This window comes from Petaurus breviceps, unplaced genomic scaffold (genome assembly GCF_028583685.1).
Source record: "Petaurus breviceps papuanus isolate PSGF00001 unplaced genomic scaffold, PetGlider_PUasm1.0 47, whole genome shotgun sequence".
NCBI lineage: Eukaryota > Metazoa > Chordata > Mammalia > Diprotodontia > Petauridae > Petaurus > Petaurus breviceps.
This window is the reverse complement of record NW_027186349.1, coordinates 590,662-615,531: the sequence shown is the minus strand read 5'-3', so window position 1 is coordinate 615,531 and position 24,870 is coordinate 590,662. Positions and strand designations below refer to the sequence as shown.

The following is a 24,870-nucleotide window of genomic DNA, read 5'->3' as shown; positions in this document are numbered from 1 at the left end:
AGCCATTTATGCATTTAAAAAATATCCACTACAGCAAATATCCATTTATGTCAAGAATAAAAGGATGATTAAAAATTAGCAAAAACTGCAATGATAATAAAACATATAATAAAAAGGTGAGATTCCCTTTCTTTCCCAAAACTTAACATTTTCAATGTTTTAGAGATTAAATTTCAACTAGAGTATTAGAAATAAATGATTACAGTGTTGTTATTCTACCAATAGAAAATAAGTAAGGCAAAAAAAACCTTAGACAAATTTTAGCATTTATTTAAATTAAGAGAATGCAAGCAAGAACTAATATTTGTAAAAGAGAAACAATGAGAGAAGATTTGGGGAAGATGGTGGAGTACATCAGAAAATTCCAAGATCTCAGGATTTTCCCCCACAAAAGAGATAAACTAACCCCTTAATATGAACAAAGAGCAAATAAAAACAAATAAGATTAGAAGCTAAACAGGGGTCTTCCTGAGACAATTTGGGAAGATCAGAAGAAAAATCCCAGGAATAGGTTTGGTCCCAGTGAAGAGTAAACATCTACAAGCTAGGGTGCGCTTTAATAACAAGGGCAAGTCCTAGAGTTTGTTGCTTTGAAAGACTGCCTAGGCTTCAGCCACAGGAACTTTTACCCCGGAATAACGAGGGGAGTTATGTGTCTGAGCCCAGGAAGATTCAAGGGAACCTCTGCTGACAAGGAATGCCAACCCCAACTGTGCTATGAAGAGCTGCTGGGTGGAAAGGAGCCAGCATGTGCTCAAGGAATACAGAAACAGTGGGGTAGAAAGCCCCTGGCTGTGGGCACTTATAAGTGTATGGAAGTTTGACTTTAGTTCCAGGATAGAGGGGACAACTGAGATCTGGGGCAAGAGGTACCATATCCCAGGAATAGAGGTAATTACAAAAAATAAGCCATTACCACAAACAAATGCATAGGCAAAGAAAAAAATCCAACAATAGAAAGCTATTATGGGAATAGAAAAGACAGGGGTTGATCTTCAGAGGAGGATATTGAAGTAAAGAAATCCCCTCCTACCTCCAAGAGTAATGACAAATGGTCACCTGCCCAAAATTAATTCATAGAATATCTTTAAAAATCAAATGACAGAGATGAAGAAAGAACTAAAAAATAAAAATGATCCAAGGAAAGCAAGAATATTATGAAAAGAAAGTCAACCAATTAGAAAAGGGGATTCAGAATCTTCAGGGAAAAATGACACCTTGAAAATTAGAATTGGGAAAGGTGAAGCCAGCAAAATTATAAGAGCTCAAGAAATAACTGAACAAAATATAAATGAAAAAAATAGAAGTGAAAGTGGAATATCTTATAAAACAACAGATATGAAGACTAGATCAAGAAGAGAAAACAAAAAGAATTGGACTAATTGAAAGCTATAATTTAAAAAAAGAATCTTGATACAATAATACAAGAAAGAATTACAGAAAATTGTCCTGAAGCATTAGAATGGGGGGGGGGTGAAAATTAAAAATGGAAAAAAAATCCATCGATCACTACTAAAAATGGAATTTATGAGGAAAACTCATAGGAATATTATAGTCAAATTCTGAAATCCCCATCTCCAGGATAAAATATTAAAAGCAACAAAAATAAAACAATTTAAATATGATGGTGCCAAAGTAGAATCATACAAGACCTAGCAGTGGAGACATTAGAGAACCACAGGTCCTATACATAGCACTGCTGTATGTATCGCAAAGCAAAAGAACTGGGCAGAAAACATCATGCCCAGCAAAGTTAAGCATAATCCTGAATGGGAAAAAGATGAAAATTTAATTAACTGTCAGATTTTCAAGATTTTCTTAAAAACAAACAAACAAACTCTGAACTTAATAGCTGTAATTAAGAACCAAGGGAAACAAGGTACATACCAAAGACAGATTATAAGGGATTCAATAAGGATAGACTGTTAATTTTTTATATATGTAAAATGAAAAAAATATATGTCAGATTCTTATTAGTAATTGGGTAACTCATGAGAAAGATTGGGGGAGACCTGAGTATGATATGAATTTAAAAAGTAAAACCATTTAGGAACACCTAAAAAGAGTAATTATTCTATAAAATTAGGTGCAAGAGGAAGAATCGATACAGAGGAATTAGATGGGAGAGGAGGGCTGGTAATTCTGGTAACCTACTTTCATTAAAAGGGAACATACATACAAATTTAGAAGAACATAAAAGTCTTCTAAATTTAGAAGAAATAAAACGGCAAGGGGATTAGGACGCGGAAGGAGATGACAACGAAGGGATCTTCAGTTGGTGCACCAGAGGGAATAGGTAAAAGGGGGTATAGAAAGGTGTTCAGATCAATGGGAATGGGAGGATAAGGGAGGGATCTCTAGAGAGGAGAGTGAAGTAATAGATTTTAGGGGACCATAGAAGGTGTTTAGATTTATGGACATGGTGATACAGGGGAAGGAAGCTTGGGAGGAGCAGGCAAATAATGGAAGGGCAAGGTTGAGGATATGAGTAGAGGAGACAAAAGGGATAGGAAACGAGATACGCAGGAACATAAAAACAAAGATCAGGGGTAGAATTAGTTTGGGAAAATATATATCTATATGTGTATGTATATATTTATATGTATATAGCTATAGGTATAGAGGAATACATCCACACTAAATTGTAGCCTTGAGGCAGGGAGGGGAAGGAGGAAAACAAAGTAAAAAAGTGCACAGCAGAGAACAAAAGAAAACTTACAAGGAAGCAAAGAAAAGATGGACAGCTCTCAACACAATGTGTAGTATTTATTATATAGGCTTTCTTGAAATGAAAATTTATTCTAACATCTTTGTATCTTCTCATGTTTTGCTGTACATATGACATGATTTCCCCCCCATTTTTTACTTTCTATTTAAGTTCCCATATTTAAGTTTATGAAATGTTTTTGTTTCTTTTCTCTATTCTGTATTTGTGTTCCGGTGTTTGAGTCTAAAATAAAATTTTTTTAAAAATGAAGAATTTCCTAGTAGTATCAGGTACAAAGTAAGAATACCTATCTCCACTATTATTTAATATAAAAATAAAAATAAAAAAACAAATTACAGTATAAGTATCAGGGGTAAAAGAAGTAAAAGAATTATCCTGATTTTTTTTAGAGAATTAATTAAAAATAATCAAGACTCTGGAAAAGGATTAAAATACAAACTGAATATACCAACATCATCAGTCTTTCTGATAACACAAAGAGAATTAAGGAATAAGATAACAAACTAGATTTCTAATAAAAGCAAAAATATATTAAATATTCAAAATTTTACCATCCAGATTAACATAGAACTTCAATAAAACTACAAAACAAATGTCATAGAAAAAGGAAGCTTCCCTAAATAACAAGAGAGATATCTAGTATTCATAGGTGAGTATATATATGTATAGTATTCATAATCATTCAATTAAAATGATAAAATTATCTGTTACTTTTCTGTTATACTACTATAATAACCAAATCACCAAAACATTGCTCAGAAGAGTTAGAAGAAGCAAAAATAAAATGTTGTGTAGGAATAAAATAACATGATTTTAAGAGGTGAAGACATATTGGTTATTGAATGAAATGAAGCAGGGGAAACTGATGTTCTCTGATTTTATCATTTTCCCAGAAATAGTAACTATCAAATCTAATTGGTATTGGATTCAGAAGTAGAAAATCATATCAATAAAATATATGTTTAAGGCCTACAAAAAAGTGCATTGAATTATTCAATTAACACAAGAACAAAAGTTACTTGGGAAGGGTCCCTTTATTTGAAAATATGAGGTAGGAAAACTGAAAAGTATAAACGAAGCACAGGTTTCAGATCTCCATATTATGTCTTATGCCACAATAAATTCCAAATGATAAGCTATCTTTTTAAACAAACTATAAAAAACTAGAGAAGATAAATTATACATTTGAGAACTATATATGGGAAAAAGTTTTGTAACCAAACTAGGAATAGAAATTATAAAAGATAAAACAATTCTGATTGTGTAAAGAAGAAATATAAAATTTTGCACATGCTCACACACAGACACACACACATTCACACAATCAATGTAGATATAGCCAAGGAAACATGATTTCTAAACAAAGTACTTCTCACAAAAGTATGGCATACAACAATCTGTAGGGGACTGACACAAACATACAAGATTAAGTATCATTCCCTAAAATGATTGATAAATTATTGACAAGAAGTTTTCAAAAGAAGAAATATAAATTTTCAATAACCAGAAAAAAAGTTCAAAATCTACTTCATATAAGAGGTCTTTCATGATCTCTGGTTGTTATTGTTCTCCTTCAATGATATTATTGCATGCACATTTTGCATTTTTTTTGTCTATGCACAAATGTTCCTTCCCTACCTCAGTGGAATATAAATTCTTCAGGGGATAACATAGTTTCATTCTGTCTTTATATTTTCAACACCCACCTGAATGCTTGGAAGATTAACACGTATTTGATAAATTCTTTTTGAATTGAACTGTTGCTTGATGAATCAAATAAACAGAAACTTTCAAAATAAAACAACCATGAATAATTACTTAACACCCATGAAGCTATCAAAGATGCCCAAATACAGGGGCGGCCAGGTGGCACAGTGAGTAAGAGCACTGGCCCCTGCGTCGGGAGACCTGGGATCAGATCCGGCCTCAGATACTTGGCACCCACAGAAAAAATAACTGGCCATATAACCTTGAGCAAGCTACTTAACCCCAATTACTTTAAAAAAAATAAGATGCCAAAATACTTACTGCTTAAATGATTGTGAGGAGAAAGATAATTCTTTTGGAATTCAGTTCTTACATAATTCTATTCAATTGTGGAATTTTGTGGTGTAATTATTCAGGAGATTAATATGGAGTAATACCTCTTTCTCCCCCAAAAGTTACTAAGTTACTGTACAATCCATTTGTCTCACTGACTATACTAACTTGGCCTATATATCACAAAGCATTTATTGACAAAGAAAAAATGGGTATAAGTATATGCAAATGCAACATTATTTGTGTGAGCACATAGCAGGAAACTAAATATTTGCTTAATGACTAGGAGGATTTCATGAGGAATAGATTTAGGAAGAGATTCCAAGTTTAAGAATGTTTTGTGCACAAATAGGAATGCAAGGTGCTCTTCATGGCTTAGTAAATTTTGGTACAACTGTCACAGGATCATAAATTCAGAGCATGAAAAGACCTTAAAACTTGTTTAGTCCAACCATCCCAAATTATAGATGAGGAAGTGAAGACTCCAGAGAGCTTACATCATTTGCCCAAGATAGTAAATGGCAGAGATGGACTTTATATCATGCTATCTATCTAAGAACTTAAAAAGTTCACATTTAGTCTGGTTCATGAATGCCATGAGCACATGGAGTACACCCATGTCATGTTAGGAGATCAAGGACCAGCCTACAGTAATGTGCTTTAGATATAATTTATAAAATCTGCAAATAATGCACTGTTGTTATATGGATGATAAAAATAATAATGTTTGGTAGTGGGTAAGGAGAAGGAGACAGTTTGAGTTACAAGAGGTATGAGGCTAACAATTAATATTAGTTATAGATAGAGAGATTTTGAGATTGAAGTTAAGGTCCAGATAGAAATATAAAAGTATAAGACTAGTGACAACAGCATGGTGAATGAGACTAACATTTTTTTTCTAAAACATTTCCAGAAAACAAAATTCTATGGCCTTCATTGTTGACAGGCATTTCATTTTAAACCTCTACCCTAATTAGCACCCACTGTAATAAGACTTTATTATCCTTTGTCCTACTCTAAATGTTTTATATATACACACACACACACATATAGAACATGGAATTACATAGTCATGAATTTTATTTTTTTTACTGTTAACCTTATAAAAATTAATGCAGTTCTCAAACCCACAGGACATGCATGCCCAGAGTGTCAAAACTACAATAGCCTCTACAATTTCCACCTTATTTAAGAACCCTGTGATACTAAAAACAGAAAATAATGGGTAGAAGAAAACTTTTCGTGGAAACAAATATTTAATATCTAGTTAATATACATAAAACCACATATACGCATGTATTTGTAAACAATTTCTACAAAACATACATATAAGTTTCTCTAAAGCAAAAAATCCACTTGCTGCCAACTCAAAGCTAAATGTGGATTAAAATTTTTAAAATACCCAATGTTTTATGCAAAAGATTACTAAAAATTCAATTTTTCTACATATACAAATATCAGTGTCATATAGGTGAAACACCTAATTGCTTTGGTGTTATAAGATAACAGGTGTTATATATTCTTGATGAAATTATCTTCCTCTAAAGAAAAAAGTAATAGAAAGTGAAGGAATATATCCAAGCCCAGTTGAGAGAGATCTCTGTCAACCTTGAAACCTTGACCACAGGTGTTCTGGAGGTTTTTTACAGGGCTCTCTATATATTATACAAATTAACTTTATGTTCGGTTTCATTATTTGCCTTTAATCCTTCACTTCAAATTTGGTAATATCTTGGAGAAACAGATTACTATTTCTTACCCCATATACTCCAACTCATATTAAACATAGTCATTAGAAGACATATCTATAATACAGCAATTGCCATTAGACTTCCTCCTTTAAAATGGTAATATATATTATGCATATACATATATACATACATATACGTGCATATACATACATATACATACAGGTTAGTTACCACATTATCCCCTATATAAAGGTCCAAGTCTTATTCAACTCTCTAATTGTCTAGTTCTTTTGATATTAGTCAATTCGAGGGGTGGGGAAAGGTAGGAAGGAAGAAAATCTAATGTTTGATAATTTAAAAAAATTAATACAGATAAGATTACAGACCTCTGCCTTTAGTTTAAATAAGATGTATGAAAATATTTTTTTTAAAGTGGATTTAAAGTGGCCATGTTAGAATGAAGTCTTCTTTAAACAATAAGTGTTAATTAAGCATTCCATAAATTCCTTACCACACTCCAGACTCACTAAAGTCTTTTTATCTTTTAAAGTCTTTCATCTTCTGTGTCATTAGAAACTTCCTCATCCTAGAAACTCATTCCACCCCTGGACTACTCATATTAGAAATGTTCCCCACCTCTGCAATCTTTGCCCCTGACAAGCTGGTTCCTTCCAGAATTTCTATTTTAAGGAGGGGGACCAAGACAACCATATCTTCATTCCTTTTTCTGCTGCACTCCTTACTCTCCTTAGGACCATGTGCTGACCCCATGAGTACCTTTTTCTGCTCCCTTTTTATGTGATGTCTTTCCCCACTAGAATGTAAGCTCTTTGAGAGAAGGGAGTGTGTTATTTTCTGCTTGCAACTGTATCCCCAGTGCTTAGCACAGTGCCCCAAATGGAATAAGTTCTTAATGAATGCTTGGTGATTTGATTTTAAGGATTAACTCTTTGATTTTGTCTGAGTCATCTCACTTCTTTAAAACTATTACAAAGAAAATATTGAATTCATTGGCAACTCATCTACAATTCACAACTGTAGAAATTTACCTGAGAAACCCAGAGTTAAAATGAAAGGCCTAGGACCTGTACATGCCAGGGACAGAAGTTTATAGCCAACTCTTCCTGAGTATAAGATTTTTTTCTTTATCTACTATACTACGTTGCTTCTCTTTTATACCTGTATAGTTATATTATTAATATTGAAGGCCAACAGTTCTGTAAATATCTTCTAACGTACATTGATTCAATAATTAGGTCTCTATCCTGTACAGAATAAGTAATCATGTACAGGGTATGAGTATGCCTACAAATCAACATGAATTAGCTGAATGAACCATATTCAGGTTGATGTGGCCTAAATCATTGATTTATCTCATTTAAGGTTAATGTCTAATCTAAGTAAATGTGATTAAATTTCCTTTTTTAAAACTACATTTTAAATAGACATGAATCTTTTAAATTGTTTTCTACTTCGATAGACTTACTGCCATATGCTAGCAGCTTTCAGCATGTAATATGGAAACAGCAAGCTACAAAAATACAAGCTACCTCACAATACACATTTTCATATAGCAGCTTGCTCGCATAATTGATTCATATGACCAGTCTTTAGGATTGACCCAAAAAACTGTTCTCTCTTTTACCCATGTTTCTCTCATCCACAGCTTGATTAATTCTACACATGACTGTTTATGTGTGTGTGAGTGTGTGTATGTGTGTGTTTGTGAGTGTGTGTATGTGTACAACTGAGAAAAGCAGGTCTCTCATTTCTTAATGTCAATTATTTCTTGTTAAATATTAAAAAAATAGTTTAGAATTTTACAAAATATGTCATTTTTAGAGGCGCTGCATTCCTATACCAATTTAAATGTATTTCATACTGAAAGAAAAACTGTCTTTTTTGGGGGGTTTTAGTTCCCAGGTTCCATGGTCATAACAATCTCTAGTTCCTAGGTGCTAGATGTTAATTCCTAGCATTATATAGGTCAAAACAATTCCTACTGCCACTTCACAGTGAGATGTTGGATGACTTAATGTGATACTTAACTATGCTTGCACTGAATGACACTATTGATAAAGTTAAATTGTGAGGCTATTGCTGGCAAGATATCTTCTTTGTTTGTTGGCCTATAAAGCAAGTGGGCACTGGTCAATAAGGGGGGAACCCATCTGGGATTTGGGATTTAGGTAATGCATGTACCTGCATTGATCAGTTCCCATCAAGGTTTGGGGGAAATCTGTATTTGCCTCAAATGATCCCCATTGAGGCTTAAAGGGATTTAGGGGAGTACACAAACTGAAATGCTGTGCCTCTCTCGACTGGCCCCATGGAGATGTAGGGGTAGTTATCCCCTCTTCTGGCCAGCCCCAGCAAGAAGGGTGATGAAGGAATGATGTAGGAGTCGGTGCTCCCATTATTAGCAACCACTTGTGCAAGGACTAGACTAGAATAAAGTAAGCTAGCTTATTTAACCCCTTATATGACTCTGTTCTTGTCTTCCTGTCTGCCAGGGTTAAGAGTGAACCTGCACTAGTGCTAGAACACCTATCAGCAGCCCTTCCATGTGTTTACTTGTCTAACAATTAGCATAGTTGGTGTTATTTGTGTAACATGTTTCACAAATATGAAAAATATCCATTTGCTGTTTTGTTGTTGCTAAACCAAAATTAAATTTTAAATGGATATGCCATAAATAGTATAGGCTATAAGGTCTTTTAAAATGTAATTGGCTGAGGTTCCTTCTAGCTATCAAATTCAGTTATGTTCTTTTCTTCCCCAAATACACATACACATGTGCAAATTGACATGTGTATGTATTTCCTTCACCACTGCAGTTCACAACCTTTCTGTCTTTTTGTCCTATATGATTTGTTCTTCGATATTTTCTCACAAATTCTGTTTAGAGGTACAAGAGGAGATTTATTATTTCCTTTAAAAAAATAAAAAATTAAAGTATACTATTTAAATCAATAAACATTTATTTAGTGCTTGCTTTGTTCCAGGCACTATGTTAAGATCTGAGAATACAAATAAGAAAAAGAAAAATTAATCTTTGCCCTTAAGAAGATTACAATAGTTATAAGTTAATTATTTTGCCTTTTGTGATCACTCTTTAGTGGTCAAAATAAATTCCAGTAATCATAACTGAAAGATATCTATTCTCCTTTTGATTAGATTTCATAAATTAGATCATTCTAAGTATTTTTTAAGTACAATAAATAGTGGTTAGTTAAGCTGCATAAAGTAAAAATAAACACTTGAGAGGTCAGGCTGTATCCTACTTAAATAGAAGTTTCATTTTTTCTAGCTGCTTTTATATATATATATATATATTTAATTCAACAACTGTCAGCAGGACTTTCACTTCATATGTTTTCCTAATAATGAAGATTTATTTCTACTGATCCAACCATACCCTCTTAATCATTTGCTTTTGTGACTAAAGGTTCACACTTTAAAGGACGCTAGACTGGGCTGGGAGGATAATGTGTAGTCATGAAAGCTAACTTGCAGTGAAAGGGACTGAAATCCAGGCCCTGGTTATCATCACAAGGCTTTAACCACAGACTGCTATTTACAACTGAAATTGCAGTTGAACATGTGGGGGAGCATGACCATTTACCCCTCCTTGCTTGTAGTTTTCTGTAATATAGTTCAGAAACATAGATTTTTTTTTAAGTACAAGAACAAACTAGACCATTTTGTGATTTCCTTCAGAAACAGCTGAAGGAAGGATTCTGAAACAGATTTAATTATACAGGGAATTCACAGAGTCAGCTCTTTCCACCTAACCTTGGATCAGTGCTCTCCAATCTAGTTCAACTCAGTGAGAATCATTTTTTTTTTATTTTAATGGCAAAGAAAGTAGAAACAGCGTTAGCCAGAGTAATTAAATATTTAAGACATTCTGATGTGTGTTGTTCTATGGATATTTCACGATAATAATAACTCACATTTACATAGTACTTTAAAATTTATAAAGTATTTTCCTCATAACAACCTTGTGAAAGATAATATATAAATATTATCACCCCTTTTGCATACTACAATGTGGAGGTCAGAATACGGCTTGCTTATATATCTAGAATGTATTATGCCTTATTCAAAAAACTCCAAGAGCTCTCTAATTCCTTCAGATCAAATATAAAACATTCTGTTTGGCTTTCAAAGTCCTTCACCACATGGCACTTTCCTACTTTCCCAGTTCTTAAACTTTATGATCCAATGACAGTGGTCCTTTTACTCTTCCTCACATATATCCTGACTGTATGCCTTTTTACTGGCTGTACCAAATGCTAAAATGCTTTCCCTTCTCACCTTTGCCTCTTGACTTCCCTGGATACCTTCAAGAATGAGATCATGTGCTACTTTTCCTAGGTTTAATTTACAAATATCACACCTCACACAAAACATTCCCTCTGAGATTACCTCCTATTTATGGTATGTGTAGAAAGTTGTTTATATATTCTCTCCATTATTATAATGCATGATCATTAAGTGCAGGAACGTTTTTTTCCTTTCTTTGCATCCCCAGTGCTTAATTGATAAATGCATCATGATGATGTTGCTGATAATGATGATGATGATGTCAATGACAACAACAATGATGACAATGACCATAAACTCAGGTCTCAGGACTCCAAATCTTGAGTTATTCTTTTCATTGATGTTGTATTTCCTCCTCTGAATTATTTTTGTTGATAGTTTTTTTCCCCTAAAATACCAGCAAGTAAATTACAGCAATAAATCACAAAAATGATAAACTATGATCAGGTGGGATTTATATTAGGAATGTAGGCATCTTTTAATATTAGGAAAAATATTAATATAATTAACTATATGTAATGGGAATATACATGGGAAAATCTTTACCATACTTTAATAGGCCCATGAGACCTGGCTGGGTCACATGGAAGCTTGAGTCACATGAGTCTATGGTGGGAGTAGCCTGCTGAATGGGTGAAGCATGAAAAGTAGAGCAGAACCCAGAGGAAGTTGGTCAGAACAGTTAGACCTGAGGGAGAAAGAGGAAGGAGGCAGTGAACTGTGAGTATTCCTTTGGGGGAAGGCCCTTTCCGGGGGAAGGCTTGGGGATGGAAGTTCCCTCTGCATTGTTACTGTATGTATATTTCTTTGTTGTTATAATGGAATTGGCTTTCTGGTGTTTGAATAAATGTTTTAGTTTTTTCTTCCATGTGAAGTCTGTTATAATTTGTGATTCAGAATTATGCTGGCATTTTCATAGCCACCATAGGTGCTGTGAACATTGTGTTGGTGCTATACCATATCAATAACAAAAACAACAAAAATCATGTGATTATATCAATAGATGCGGACAATTCCTTAAACAAAAAATAATACTCATGCCTGTTAAAAACTCTAGAAAGCATAGGAATAAATGGGACCTTTCTTAAACTGAAAAGTAGTATCTATCTAAAACTAAGAGCAAGCATTAACTATAATGAAGACAAACTCGAAGCCATTCCAATAAATCAGTGTGGAAATAAGAATGTAGATTATTACCTCTATTATTTAATTTTATATCAGAAATGCTAGCTCAAGGAATAAGAGAAGAAAAAGGAAAAAAAAAATCTGAAGACTTATTTGACTAATGCAAAATGAGGCAAGCAGAGCCAAGAGAACATTATGCACAGTAACAGCAATATTATAAGGATGATCAACTGTGAAAGACTTGGCTACTTGCTCAAGACAATGATACAAAATAATTCCAAAGAAACCAAGACAAAAAATACTCCAGAAAAGTGGCCTATCCTCCAGATAGACAACTGATAAACTCTGAGTGTATATTGAAGCACACTTTTATCTTAGTTTCTTTGCTTTTCTTATTTTGGTCAGTGTATTGTTTTGCAACATGACTGATAGGGAAATATGCTTTGTATGCCTACACATGTATAACCTATATCAAATTGCTTGTCTTCTCAATTGGGGGAGAGAGAATTTGGAACTCATCTTTTTTAAATGCTAAAAATATTTTTATATGTAATCTGAAAAATGTTTAATAAAATGAATAAAAATACATTACAAGAAACAAATAACATGCTAACTAGGAAGTGCTGGGAGGAAACAGGGGTGTCCAGTCAAGCATGGATAAAAATTGGACAGTAAAAATGCATTGGAGAGCTGTGATCTGAATTATCTGAGCACTGATACCATGGATCTATCAAATGAAAACACAACAAATATTTTATTGAAATCAGTAAAAATGTTTTGGGTTTGGTTATACTGGGGAGACAATGTAGAAAGTGGGGTTGAAAAAAGACTAGTAGTCAAGAGTCAGAAGACTTCAGCTTGAAACTTCTAAGTACCCTTTTATAACAACTAATTTCCTCTATTTAAATCCACAAATATCTTCTAGTTCAACCCTTTGTTTTATATATGGACTTTGTTTCATAGAGGACTTTGCTAAAGCATAGAGAGGTTAAATGAATTACATAAGGTTGCACAAGTAGTTATTAGGAGTTAAAGAAAGTAAAACCAGACCTTTTTTCTTCAAATACCACATTCTGTCTATTACATCATGGTGTATTTCTTACTGTCTGACCCTGCCACTTATTCAAATGATATTATATCTCATCCCATCCATTCAGCCATAATATAGTTTGTTCCACTGCAGCCAAGATGGTGGAGCAAAATCAAGGGCTTGCTTAAGGTCTCCTATGAACCCCTCTAAATACCTGCAAAAAGTGACTCTCAACAAATTTTAGAGTAGCAGAACCCACAAAATGACAGAATGGAACAAATTTCCAATGCAAGAAAACTTGTTAAGTTGACAGGAAAGGTCTGTTGCACCAGTCTGAGAAAGGAGCATAGACCAGTGTGTGCCACACTGAACAGACAGGCTGGAGCAGGTGTCAGGGGACTGAATCACTGGCAACTGTAGTGGTTTCCAGCCTTCTCAACCCACAAACACCAAAGTCAACTTAGAAGGTTGGTTAGAAAAGGTCTACTGGACATGGATGGGAGAGGAGCCTGATCTGGCCCCAGCCCCAGGGTAGTGGCCAGGGTAGCAGTCGCAGTGGGTGCTTCCACAGCTCTAGGCCCACAAACAGCGGGACGATTGAGCAGCTGAGCAGAGGGGGATTACAGGTATCTCTTTCCTGATGGCGAGGCAGGATTCTCTTGCTTTGCTCATGCTTCAATGAGACTTGCAATCTTAGGTGGTGGTCCTGGGGTGAGGAGGCGTGCTGGCAGGGCAGAGCTTATGGCAGCATGGGAGAGGAAATCCTCTTCATAGTTCAAGGGAGAAAAAATCTGCAGTCACTCACAGATCAGAGCACAAATAAGGAGAGAAGTAAAAACCATCTTGAAAGGAGTGATAATTCACAGGTCCCTAGAAATATTCTGAAAACAGCTGCACAAAACCCTAAAGCCTGAGACAGTACATTATTGACACTGAAAGCAGATACCTACCTGAACAAAAGCTAAAAAGTCAAGTAATTGGCTGGGAAAACGAGTAAATAGCATAAAAAAATTCAGTCTATAGAATCTTACTTTGGTGACAAGGAAAATAAAAAGATACAACCAAAAGCAGAAAACAAAGTCAAGGCTGCCTACAGTATCCAAAGCCTCTAAGAAAAAATATGTGAATTGGTCTTAGGCCATGGAAGAGCTCAAAGAAAGGATTTTGAAAATTAAGTAAGAGAAGTAGAGGAACTAGTGGGAAGAGAAATGAGACTGATACAAAAAAAATCATGAAAAATGAGTCAACACCTTGCTAAAGGAGGCCTCAAAAATACTGAAGAAAATAACACCTTAAAAATAGACTTGCCCAAATGGCAAAAGAGGCCCAAAAAGCCAATGAGAATAAGTATGCCTGAAATAGCAGAATTGGCCAAATGGAAAAGGAGATCCCAAAGCTCAGTGAAGAAAATAATTCCTTCAAAATTAGAATGGAGCAAATGGAAGCTAATGACTTTATGGGAAATCAAGATTTTATAAAACAGATAAAAAAAGAATGAAAAAAAATAGAAGACAATGTGAACCATATCACTGGAAAAACAACTGACACAGAAAATAGATACAGAATTTAAAAATTATTGGATTACCTGTAAGCCATGATCAAAAAGAGAGCCTAGACATCATCTTTCAAGAAACTATCAAGGAAAACTGCCATGATGTTCTAGAATCAGAGGAGAAAAACAGAAATTGAAAGAATCCACATTTACCTCTTGAAAGACATCCCCAAAGGAAAATACCTAGGAATATTATAGACAAGTTCCAGAGTTCCCAGGTCAAGAAGAAAATATTGCAGGCAACCAGAAAGAAGTAATTTGTGTTTTGTGGAAACACAATAAAGATAAGACAGGATTTAGCAGCTTCTACATTAAGGGATCATAGGGCTTGGAATATGATATTCTGGAGGTCAAAGTAGCTAGGATCAAAACCAAAAATCACCTACCCAGCAAAACTGAGTATAATGCTTCAGGAGGAAAATGGACATTCAATGAAATAGATGAATTTCAAGCATTCTTGATGAAAACAACAAAGGTGAATAGAAAATTTTACTTTCAAATACAAGAATCAAGAGAAACATTGAAAGGCAAACAGGAAAGAGAAACCATAAGGAACTTATTAAATTTGAACTGTTTATATTCCTACATGAAAAGATGATATTTTTACTTCATGAGAACTTTCTCAATATTAGGGTAGTTGGAAGGAATATATATGTGTGCATACCTGCATATATGTGTGTATGCATATATGTATACACACATAACTATACAGATATATACACATATGTGTATATATTTGTATAGAGATATATACATATGTGTATATATAAATATACACACATATTAAAAAGGGGGCACAGATGAATTGAATATGAAGAGATGATATCTAAAAAATAAAACTAAGGAGAAAGAGGAATATTCTGGGAGGGGAAGAAAGGAAGAAGTAGAATAGGGTAAATTATCTCACTTAAAAGAGGCAAGATAAAGGTTTTACATTAGAGGGGAAGAGGGAGAAGTCGTGAGAGGGAATGAGTGAACTTTACTCTCATCAGATTTGGCTTAAAGAAGGAATAACATATACTCTCAATTGGGTATGGAAATTTGTCTTAGCCTAAAACAAAGTAGAGAGGAAAGGGAAAAGAGAAGGGAAGATGATAGAAGGGAAGGCAAAAGGGAGGAGGGAGTAATGAAAAGCAAACACATAAGAGGAAAGACAGGGTCAAAGGAGAGAACAGAATAAGTAGGGGGCAGGACAGGATGGAGAGATAGTTAGTCATTTATAACATGACTATTACAGAAGTATTTTGCATGACTGCACATGTATAACCTAAATTTAATTGCTTTCCTTCTCATTGAGGGTGGGCAGGGAGGGAGGAAGGGAGAGAATGTGGAAATCAAAATTTTAAAAAAGAATGTTAAAAATTGTTTTTACATGCAACTGGGAAATAAGATATACAGGCAATGGGGTACAGAAATCTATCTTGCCTTACAAGAAAGTAGAAAGGAAGGGGATAAGAGAAGGGGGGCAGTGATAGAAGAGAGGGAAAATTTGGTGAGGGGATAATGGGAATGCATGTTGTCATAGGGTAGGGAGAGGGGAGGGATGGCGAGAAAATCTGAAATTCAAAATCTGTGGAAGTTAATGCTGAAAACTAAAAATAAATTAATAAATAAAAAGGCCAAAAAAAGTTTTAAAAATGTGAGCTCCTTCTAGGCAGAGACTATGTTTTTGTTAGTATGTATACCTTTGTAAAGTAAATAGCACAATACATGGCAAATGGTAAGTGCTTAATAAATACTTTCTTATAAAAAAAGAAAAAGCTATATTAGCTTTCTATTTAGCCCTATGTTCTTTTAATGTAATCTTTAAAACAAAAATTAAATCGATCATTTAAAAATATTTACCAGTAAATACAGAGTAGAGTGATAGGGCATTTGATCTCATAATCAAATGAGATAATATCTGTATAGTGCTTGAGCACATTGCTGGACCCATAGTAGTTATATAAATGCTTGCTCCCCTCCCTTCCCATTTCAATAATATGTTCATCCTTTAAGATTTCCTTTAATATAAAGGGAGAATCTGTTACAAAATTCATACACCATTTGATGGTAGCTGTGCTAGACTTTGAGAGATAGTTGAGGACACTGCCAAAATACTCTTTGGTCTCAAAGTATTTACAACCTAATAAAGGAAGAAGAAACATTTATACATATGCATACATATATTCTAAACTAGAATGTCATTTCAAAGAAGAGGTAAAAATGTTATGGCAATTTAGATGAAAAAATTATTTCTGACTAGAGATTAGGAAAAAAAAAACTTCATGAAACAGGTCCAATCAACAAGAATTTATTAAATGCCACTATGTGCTAAGCTCTTTGCTAAACACTAGGGATACAAGGCAAAGAAATGAAAAAAGCATTCTCCTGTCAAGAACCCCACATTCTGTCACAGAGAGACAACATATTAACAGCTATGTAGGAAAAAAAAAAGACCTATAGAGGGAAGGCATTAAAATTAAGGAGGAAAGAGAAAGGTTTTTTGCAGAAGGTAGGATCTTAGGTGAGACTTGAAGAAAGTCAGAAAGGTTAGGGAGCAGAGGTGAGGAGGCAGAGAATTCCAGCCCCTGGGGAAAACCTGAGAAATTGTACTGAGATGAAAGGAGTGTCTTAGAGGAGAAATAAGGAAGCCCGAGTGGCAAGATCATTAAGTACATGGAGCAGAGTAAGTTAAGATGGGAAGGAGCCACGTTATGAGGAGATTTTAAAGGCCAAAAGATTTCAAGCCACTGGAGTTTGTCGAATAAAGGAACTACATGGTAATACCTGTACTGCAGGAAGGTCATTTTAATAGCAGAGTGGAAGATGGGTTGGAGTATATGGAACTAATTGAAGGAACTAATCCCCCAAATCAGGAATATTTTGTAGTTACTATATACTCTTGTTTCTATTGATTTTTATTAGACATCATTTCTCAATATATTTAGGATTCCCTCTTAGCTATTATGCAACATTTGGCATATTTTATGAAGGTTTTCTTTTAATACCAAAATTTTTCCTAGAGAATATATTTAATTTGAGAAATCTACATAATTTAATATTTTCCACTCATATCGGGAGAATAGGCTAGGATTTTAGCCATCATACAGGTAAAAATGTATTAGAGGTTACTATATGAGATCTACTCAAAAATTCAGCCTAAGTATATGAATAGAAAAAAAAAAACCAACAAGGAGGTGCAGCTAGGTGGCACAGCCCTGGAGTCAGGAGGAACTGAATTCGGATCCGAACTCAGATGCTAAACACAAAAACTAGCTAGCTGTGTGACCTTGAGCAAGTCACTTAATCCCAATTGCCCTCCAAAAAGCAAAAAAGAAAAGAAAAAAGCAAGGAGACGAAGGAAAACTATTGTCTAAACAATAATATACAGCTAGAAGGCCCATTTTTCTTTGAGTGACATGATGGTTAGAAAAAGAGCATTACCCTGAATCAAAAAGAAAGAGAAGAATGGGGTCTGTTGGTTTGGAGAAATTATGTAAGCTTCCATGGAAAGACAAAGATTCATCTTTTTAGTTTCAGCATGTATCTAAGTGATGCTTCATGGTTATACAATAGTCAAGAAGTACTACAGAATTACAACTGCACATCACCCAAACTAGAACAAAGAGACACATGACAAACATAGGTTATGACATATTACCACTAAAGAAGTATGAAAAAGAAGCAGAGCAAAGGATCAATCAACAACCTACTATGTGCCAAACTCCGTACTGAGAACTACACACAAGAAACAAGTAATGCAGTCACTAACTTCAAGGAGTTTACATTATAACTGGGGACATCATGCATATCTATAAGTATATAAATATGTCCATCCTAATGTTAAAGGGAAAGATACTAGTGTCTGGGAAGACCAAAAAAAAAAAGGCCTCATGTAGCCAGGGTTGTTTTGAGTCTCAAAGAAAGGTAGGGATTCTAAGAGGAAGAAATGAAGGGACAGAAATCTAGGCTTCAGGACCAGCCACTGTAATTACATGGATGATGAAGGAGATGAAAAATACCGTGAGGACTAGTAGGCTAGTACATTCGGACAATGCAAAGGATGGAGGGAAGCAACATATGAGAATGAAATTGGAGGAAGGCACCATGTTATGAAGGTCTTTAAATGTCAAAGGCTCAAATGTATTAGATCCTAAAGGTAATAGGGAGACAATGTAGCATATTCCATGGTAGTCTTCACCAAAAACAAAGTCACAAGTCCATGAGACATGCCTTGCAACTAGATTTGTTACAAGAGAAATAAACATGAATTTGGAACTCCAGGTGCAAGGAGTTCAGCAACACAGGGACAGGTTGCAGCATGCAGGCAGCAATCTAGCAGAACTCTCCCAACAACTTTAAGTAACTCTTTACATTCTGTAGCAACAGAACAAACACAATTTCACAGTGAGACATTTTTTGCAGCCTAAGACAACCGAGGAGACAACCGAGGAGGTTGGAAAGAAAGATCTCTGACTATAGGTGGGATGAAAGCCTGGAAGGTGCACTAGTAGTGGACCTTGGAGACACCTATGATAGCACACATAGCAGCAGCAGTTCAGGGGCTCTCAGCCCAGAGACAATAAGGGGATCAGACAACTGAACAGAAGATTACAGGGGACCCTTTGTATAGCTGGCATAACTGGTATAGCTGGCACTAACTGGCAACTCTACTAAAAATAAGCAGTTCAGTTCTAGATGACAGTTCCAGAGAGGAGAAGACTATGTATGGTCAGTCACAAGGGAGCATGGGTCCTGGACAGTTCCTGGGCCAAGAGGAGCACTAGAACTTGGGGCACCAAGGGAACAGGGAGCCTTCCTAGGTGCAGACCAGGGGAGCAATGGCCACACCTCTCCCAGGATCACACCACCTTGGAACCATGGAAAACTTGCAGACCTTCAGAACTAAAAAGCAACAGCATGATACAGTCTGAAGTTTAGGTGAGTGCCTTCCCACCACCTGGTGAGAAGAGCCCAACTTTAATATAAAGTGCAAAGCTAAGAAATAGGCTTGAAAAATGAGCAAACAGCAAGACCAAAAAAGAACATGACCACAATAAGGACACTACAGTGAGAGGGAGGACCCTGTAGAAGAAGACAACAATGTGAAAATGACTACAAACAAGACATGAAATAAAAATGCTAATTGGATCCAAGTCCAAAAAGACTTCCTGGAAGACTTAAAGAGCTAAGAGTGAGAGAGGAAAAATTGGGAAAAGAAATGAGAATTATGTAAAAAAATATGAAAAGAAAATTAACAGCTTGTTAAAAAAAAAAGAAAAAAAATAGCATCTTAAAAACAAACACACCAAGATTAGTCTAATGGAAAAAGAGGTACAAAAGCTCATTGAAGAAAATACTGCTTTAAGAATTAGAACTGGAGAAGTGGAAGCTAATGGCTTCATAAGATATAAACAATAAAAGAAAATGAAAAATTGAAAAAAGTAGAAGAAAATGTGAAATCTCTCATCAGGAAAACAGTTAACTTGGAAAACAGATTGAGGAGAGATTAAAAATTATTGGACTATTTGAAAGCCATGATTAAAAAAAAGTGTCTAGATTTCATATTTCAAGACATTATCAAGGAAGATTCCCCCTTTATCTTAGATCCATGCAGCAAAGTAGAAATTGAAAAAAAAATACACTGATAACCTCCTGAAAGAGGTCCAAAATAAAAACTCCAAGAAATATTATAGCCAAATTCCAGAGCTCTTAAGTTAAGAAGAAAATGTTGCAAGCAGCCAGAAAGAAACATTTTAAATATCCTGTTATCACAGTTAGTATCACACAAAACTTAGCAGCTTTCACATTAAAGGAACAGGGTAGACTATGATATTCTAGAAAGCAAAGGAGCTAGCTAGGATTAGAAGCAAGAATAATTTACCCAGCAAAACTGGGTCTAATCTTTCAGGAGGGAAAATGGATTTTTAATGAAATAGGGAACTTTCAAACATTCCTGATGATAAGACCTGAACTGAATAGTATATTGGACATTAAAACATAAGCTCAAGAAAAGCACAGAAAAGTAAACATGAAAGTATAATCATGAGACATTCAATAAAGTTAAATTGTTTACATTTCTATATGGGAAGATCACATATAAACCCTAAGAATTCCATCATTATTAGGGCAGTTAAAAGAATCTATAAAACAAAGGGCATGAGTGTGAATCAGATGATCAAAAAAATGAAGGCATAAGAAAGAGGGATACACTGGGATAAGGGGAAAGGGAGAGGTGTAATTAAAATTTTTCCTCACATAAACTATCTTGGGTATAGAAATCTGCCTCAAATAAGAGAGAAATTAAAGGTAAAAGGGATAAGAGTTATGGGGAATAATGATAAAAGTGAGTTCAGATAGAGAGAGGCAGTGTTTAAAAGCAAAATAGATTTTTGAGGGGGACAGAATAAAAAGAGGAAGAAAAGAGTAAATAGAAGACAAATAAAATGGAGGGAAATACAGCTAGTAATCATAACTGTGAATGTGAATGGGATAAACCCACCCTAAAACAAGTGGATAGCAGAACAGATTAGAAACCAGAATCCAACAATATGTTGTTTACAAGAGACAGACTTGAAACAGAAACACACACATAATTAAAATAAAGGGTGGGAGAAGAATCTATTATGGTTCAGCTGAAGTAAAAAAAGGAAAGGATAACTATCATGATTTTGGACAAAGCAAAAGCAAAAGCAGACCAATAAAAGAGATAGTTGGGTAAAATACATTTGCTAAAAGGTACCAGAGACAATGGAGTAATATAAAAAATAATTTACAGCAAGTATCTCTGATAACCTCATTTCTTATATGTGTATATGTGAAATGTATAAATTTCATATAAATCATATAAATGAGAAACATCACCAAATCTATAAATGATCAAAGGATATGAAGTTTTCAAAAGAAAAATCAAAACTATTTTCTTATTAAAAATGCTCTAAATCAGTATTGATTAGAAATATGCAAATGAAAACAATTCTGAGATACCACCTCACACCTACCAGAAATGACAACTGCTGGAAGAGATGAGGGAAGAAAAAAACTACTGGTAGAGTAGTGAACTGGTCCAACCATTTTGGAAAACAATTTGAAACTATGCCCAAAGGGTTATAAAAGCATATATATGCTTTGACCCAGCAATACCACTACTAGGTCTATACCCTGAAGATATTTTAAAAAAGGAAAAATACCTACAAATACAAAAATAGTTACACCAGCTCTTTTTGTGGTGGCAAAAAAAACAGAAATTGAGGAGATGTTCATCAGTTGGGGAATGGCTTAACACATTTGTGGCGTATAATTGTAATGTAATACGATTTTGCTATAAGGAATGATGACTGGGGTAGTTTAAAAAAGCACAAAAAATGTCAACACCTATATGAACTGCTGTAAAGTGAAATAAGGAGAACTAGATCATTGTGCCTAGTAACAGTAATGTGATAATAATGATCATCTGTGAAAGACATGGCTCCTCTTACCAATAGAACGATATAATTGCAAATGACTCGTGATGAAAAATTTTATCACCTCCAGAGAGAATTAATGAACTCTAAGTGCAAATAGCAAGTTTATTTTCTTATTTTATTTTATTTTCCTTTTTTTGTGATATGGTTAATATGGAAGTATTCCACATGATTTTATATGTATAATTAATTGACATAATTTTACTTGCCTTTTTAGTGGTTGGAGGAAGGGTTAGATGGATAGAGAGAATTTGGAATTCAAAATTTAAAAAGAAAGGAATGTTTAAAATATATGAATGATAACTTTAAAAAAAGACAAACTGAAAAACTAAATGAGTAAATTAAAAAACTAATAAATAAAAAGATTAAAAAGAAAATCATAGATCATGTAATAGAAGTTAAGGATAATTTATGGACCTGGCATACATGTAACATTAAAGAATCTTAAGGAACCTTTTAAGTACATGGATGACCTTTGTGGAACATTTATAGGATAGGAACAATAGTACACAAGGAGGCTTGGATTGGTTGTAATCTTAACTATTTGCAGACTGTTCGTACTGATAAGACAATAGTTTCATCAAGGTCAATAAAAAACTGCATTTGAAGCCTCACACATCCCATGGCAACAAATACTTTGTTTTGTCTTCCATTACTTGTTTTAGGAGGGCAATGACAAAATCACAAAAAGACAAACACATAAAATTGAGTTTTCATTATTTTAAGAAAGAATATCTATATTGGGTCTCCTGAGTCCACACCATTCCGCCAGCCTACCCACCCTCCAGCCTTTAACCACTACCCAGCCCTTTGCCCTTACCTCTCTCCCCTCTCCATGCAACATCTGCCTCCCAATGACAGACCTTTCATGACCACATAGGAGAGTCCCAAGTCCATGTCTTTCTTTGCCATCATAGGCACCTTTGTTGATATGGTCTTTAGCAGTCTTGATACCAGTTTATGGCACAGCATAAAGTGGTGCTGATATTGCAGCCTGGTCAGTCATATGACCCGAGATGTTCATGAAGTCATTCATTCCTGTCCCTATGCCTGGCATCATCACTATCATATATTTATGTCTGCCTAGTGGGGGCTGTTTTCATCACCACCTCTCCAACACCTGGAACTACCCTAATGAAGAGCTTCCTTCAACTGAAAGTAGGCCTCAGCATGAGCCCAAGTGGGCAGAAAGCTGGTTTTGCCACTGACATTGTAGGTGATGCTGGAGTTCATAATAGCAGCCATATTTGTGGAGATGATCCTGATCCTAATCTTTGCTATGATATTTGGACTGTATCACTTGATTACACATCTATTTCTCTCTATAAAGTGGCCCCTTTTCTCCCTTCTTCCCAGTGACCCCCCCTCAGCTCTCATCCCTGCAGCCACAGGTATGATATAAAGAGCTGTCTTGAACTTCCCATCCTTTCCAATTTACTCCAGGACAAATGGCTTGACACTTGGTATGGTTGTTCAGTCTGTAGTAGATCTTATAAATGTACAATGTATCAGTGACTTTTCTGTCTGTGTCATTGCTCCTTAAAATGGACAGCCCCTGCACTGGGCCCATCTGGGGCTAAGGACTCCTAGGGTTATGCAGGTGGCTGTGCAATATCCCTATCCATTGTCTGTAAGTACTCTGTGCATAAAGACAAATTAGAATTGTCATTTTTCTCTTCACTGCATGTTTATTTTTAAAAATTTACACGTTCCTAACATTTACAGAGCAAGAATTTTCAATTTCCCATGCTATATATTAATCTTATATATAGGTGGATTAATGTACTATAGAGCTAAATGTCAAGTGCTTAGAATTCCTTGGATGTGATCATTTGAAATTCAAGATTGTTGTAGTGTGATAGTATAAGTAAGAAAGGTATGATCTGGAAACATGCTGAACATGTGTTTCTAGTAGTGCTGTGGCACTGGGCCAGGGCTCATAGTGATGTTTCCAAATAAAGTTCAAACAGCAAAAACAAAAACATCTCTACTCTCTCTCCTGCCTCCCCCTTCCCCCCTGCCCTGCTCCCTTTGAGGGCTTCTTGTTATAGGCTCACTTAAACTGTGGGAAAGTGTAAAGTTTCTTTATGCAGTTTGAAACTAAAACTATATCTCTTAAGGAGGGTATCTTTGTTTTTCTCATCAAATTCAAGTCATTTCTTTTATAGAACATGACTGCTATTCAACTTTTCAAACAGATGATTTTCAATGCTTGAATTCTTTTACTAATTTGTTCAGTATTAAACTCCAAGTTTACATAATAAGGAAGCTATAGTTTTATAGAAAAAATGATCATTTATTTATGCTCAACATCCCACCATCACTTACATATTCATAATACATAAGAACAGCATATACCCAATTATGTCTAAGGGTAAATGGTTTGAGAGGTTCTTAGAATTCTCACTCCTTTTGTGATGACTGTTGTTTGATATAATTTTTTAATATTTGTAAGGTGTCCAAAATATTCTAGGCATGATTTAAAATATATATGTATAATTTTTTAGTAGCAAGTCATAATCCTTAGACCAGGTTTATAAAGGCTTATAAAATGTACACAGAAAATCATTTAAAAAACAAAGAAAGAAAAGCAAAATATTTTCAGTAAAAAGACTAAAGTCATTCCCTTTAATTCCAATTATATTTGGTCAAGATATACTATTTAAAGTTCATGTCTTTAACGAACAGTTTCAACCTCAACATGAATAATTTTAGTTAATTGGCCAGTCCAGCTAAATGATTAGACATATCTATGGATCTGGCAGCATGAGGTAAAAAGAGAGCCAACTTCCAAATCAGATAGATTTGGGGTCACTTTTTGCCACATGTATATACACAAACACTGGCTGGCTGGGCAAATCCTTTAACATTTCAGTTTCCTAGTGTAGCAGCAAGCACCCCAAGCGTCCTCAGGGTTTGCAGCTACCACA

The 24,870-nt window shown here is 34.8% G+C and overlaps 1 protein-coding gene and 1 pseudogene across 1 annotated transcript in view; one reads left to right on the top strand and one right to left on the bottom strand.

The window, feature by feature from the left end:
- The window catches only part of CDH12 (cadherin 12), a 1,453,320-nt gene that overhangs the window by 1,277,755 nt on the left and 150,695 nt on the right, over window positions 1-24,870 (bottom strand). The window lies entirely within an intron of this gene.
- Window positions 19,319-24,870, top strand: part of LOC138171792 (V-type proton ATPase 16 kDa proteolipid subunit c-like) — a 6,849-nt pseudogene continuing 1,297 nt past the window's right edge.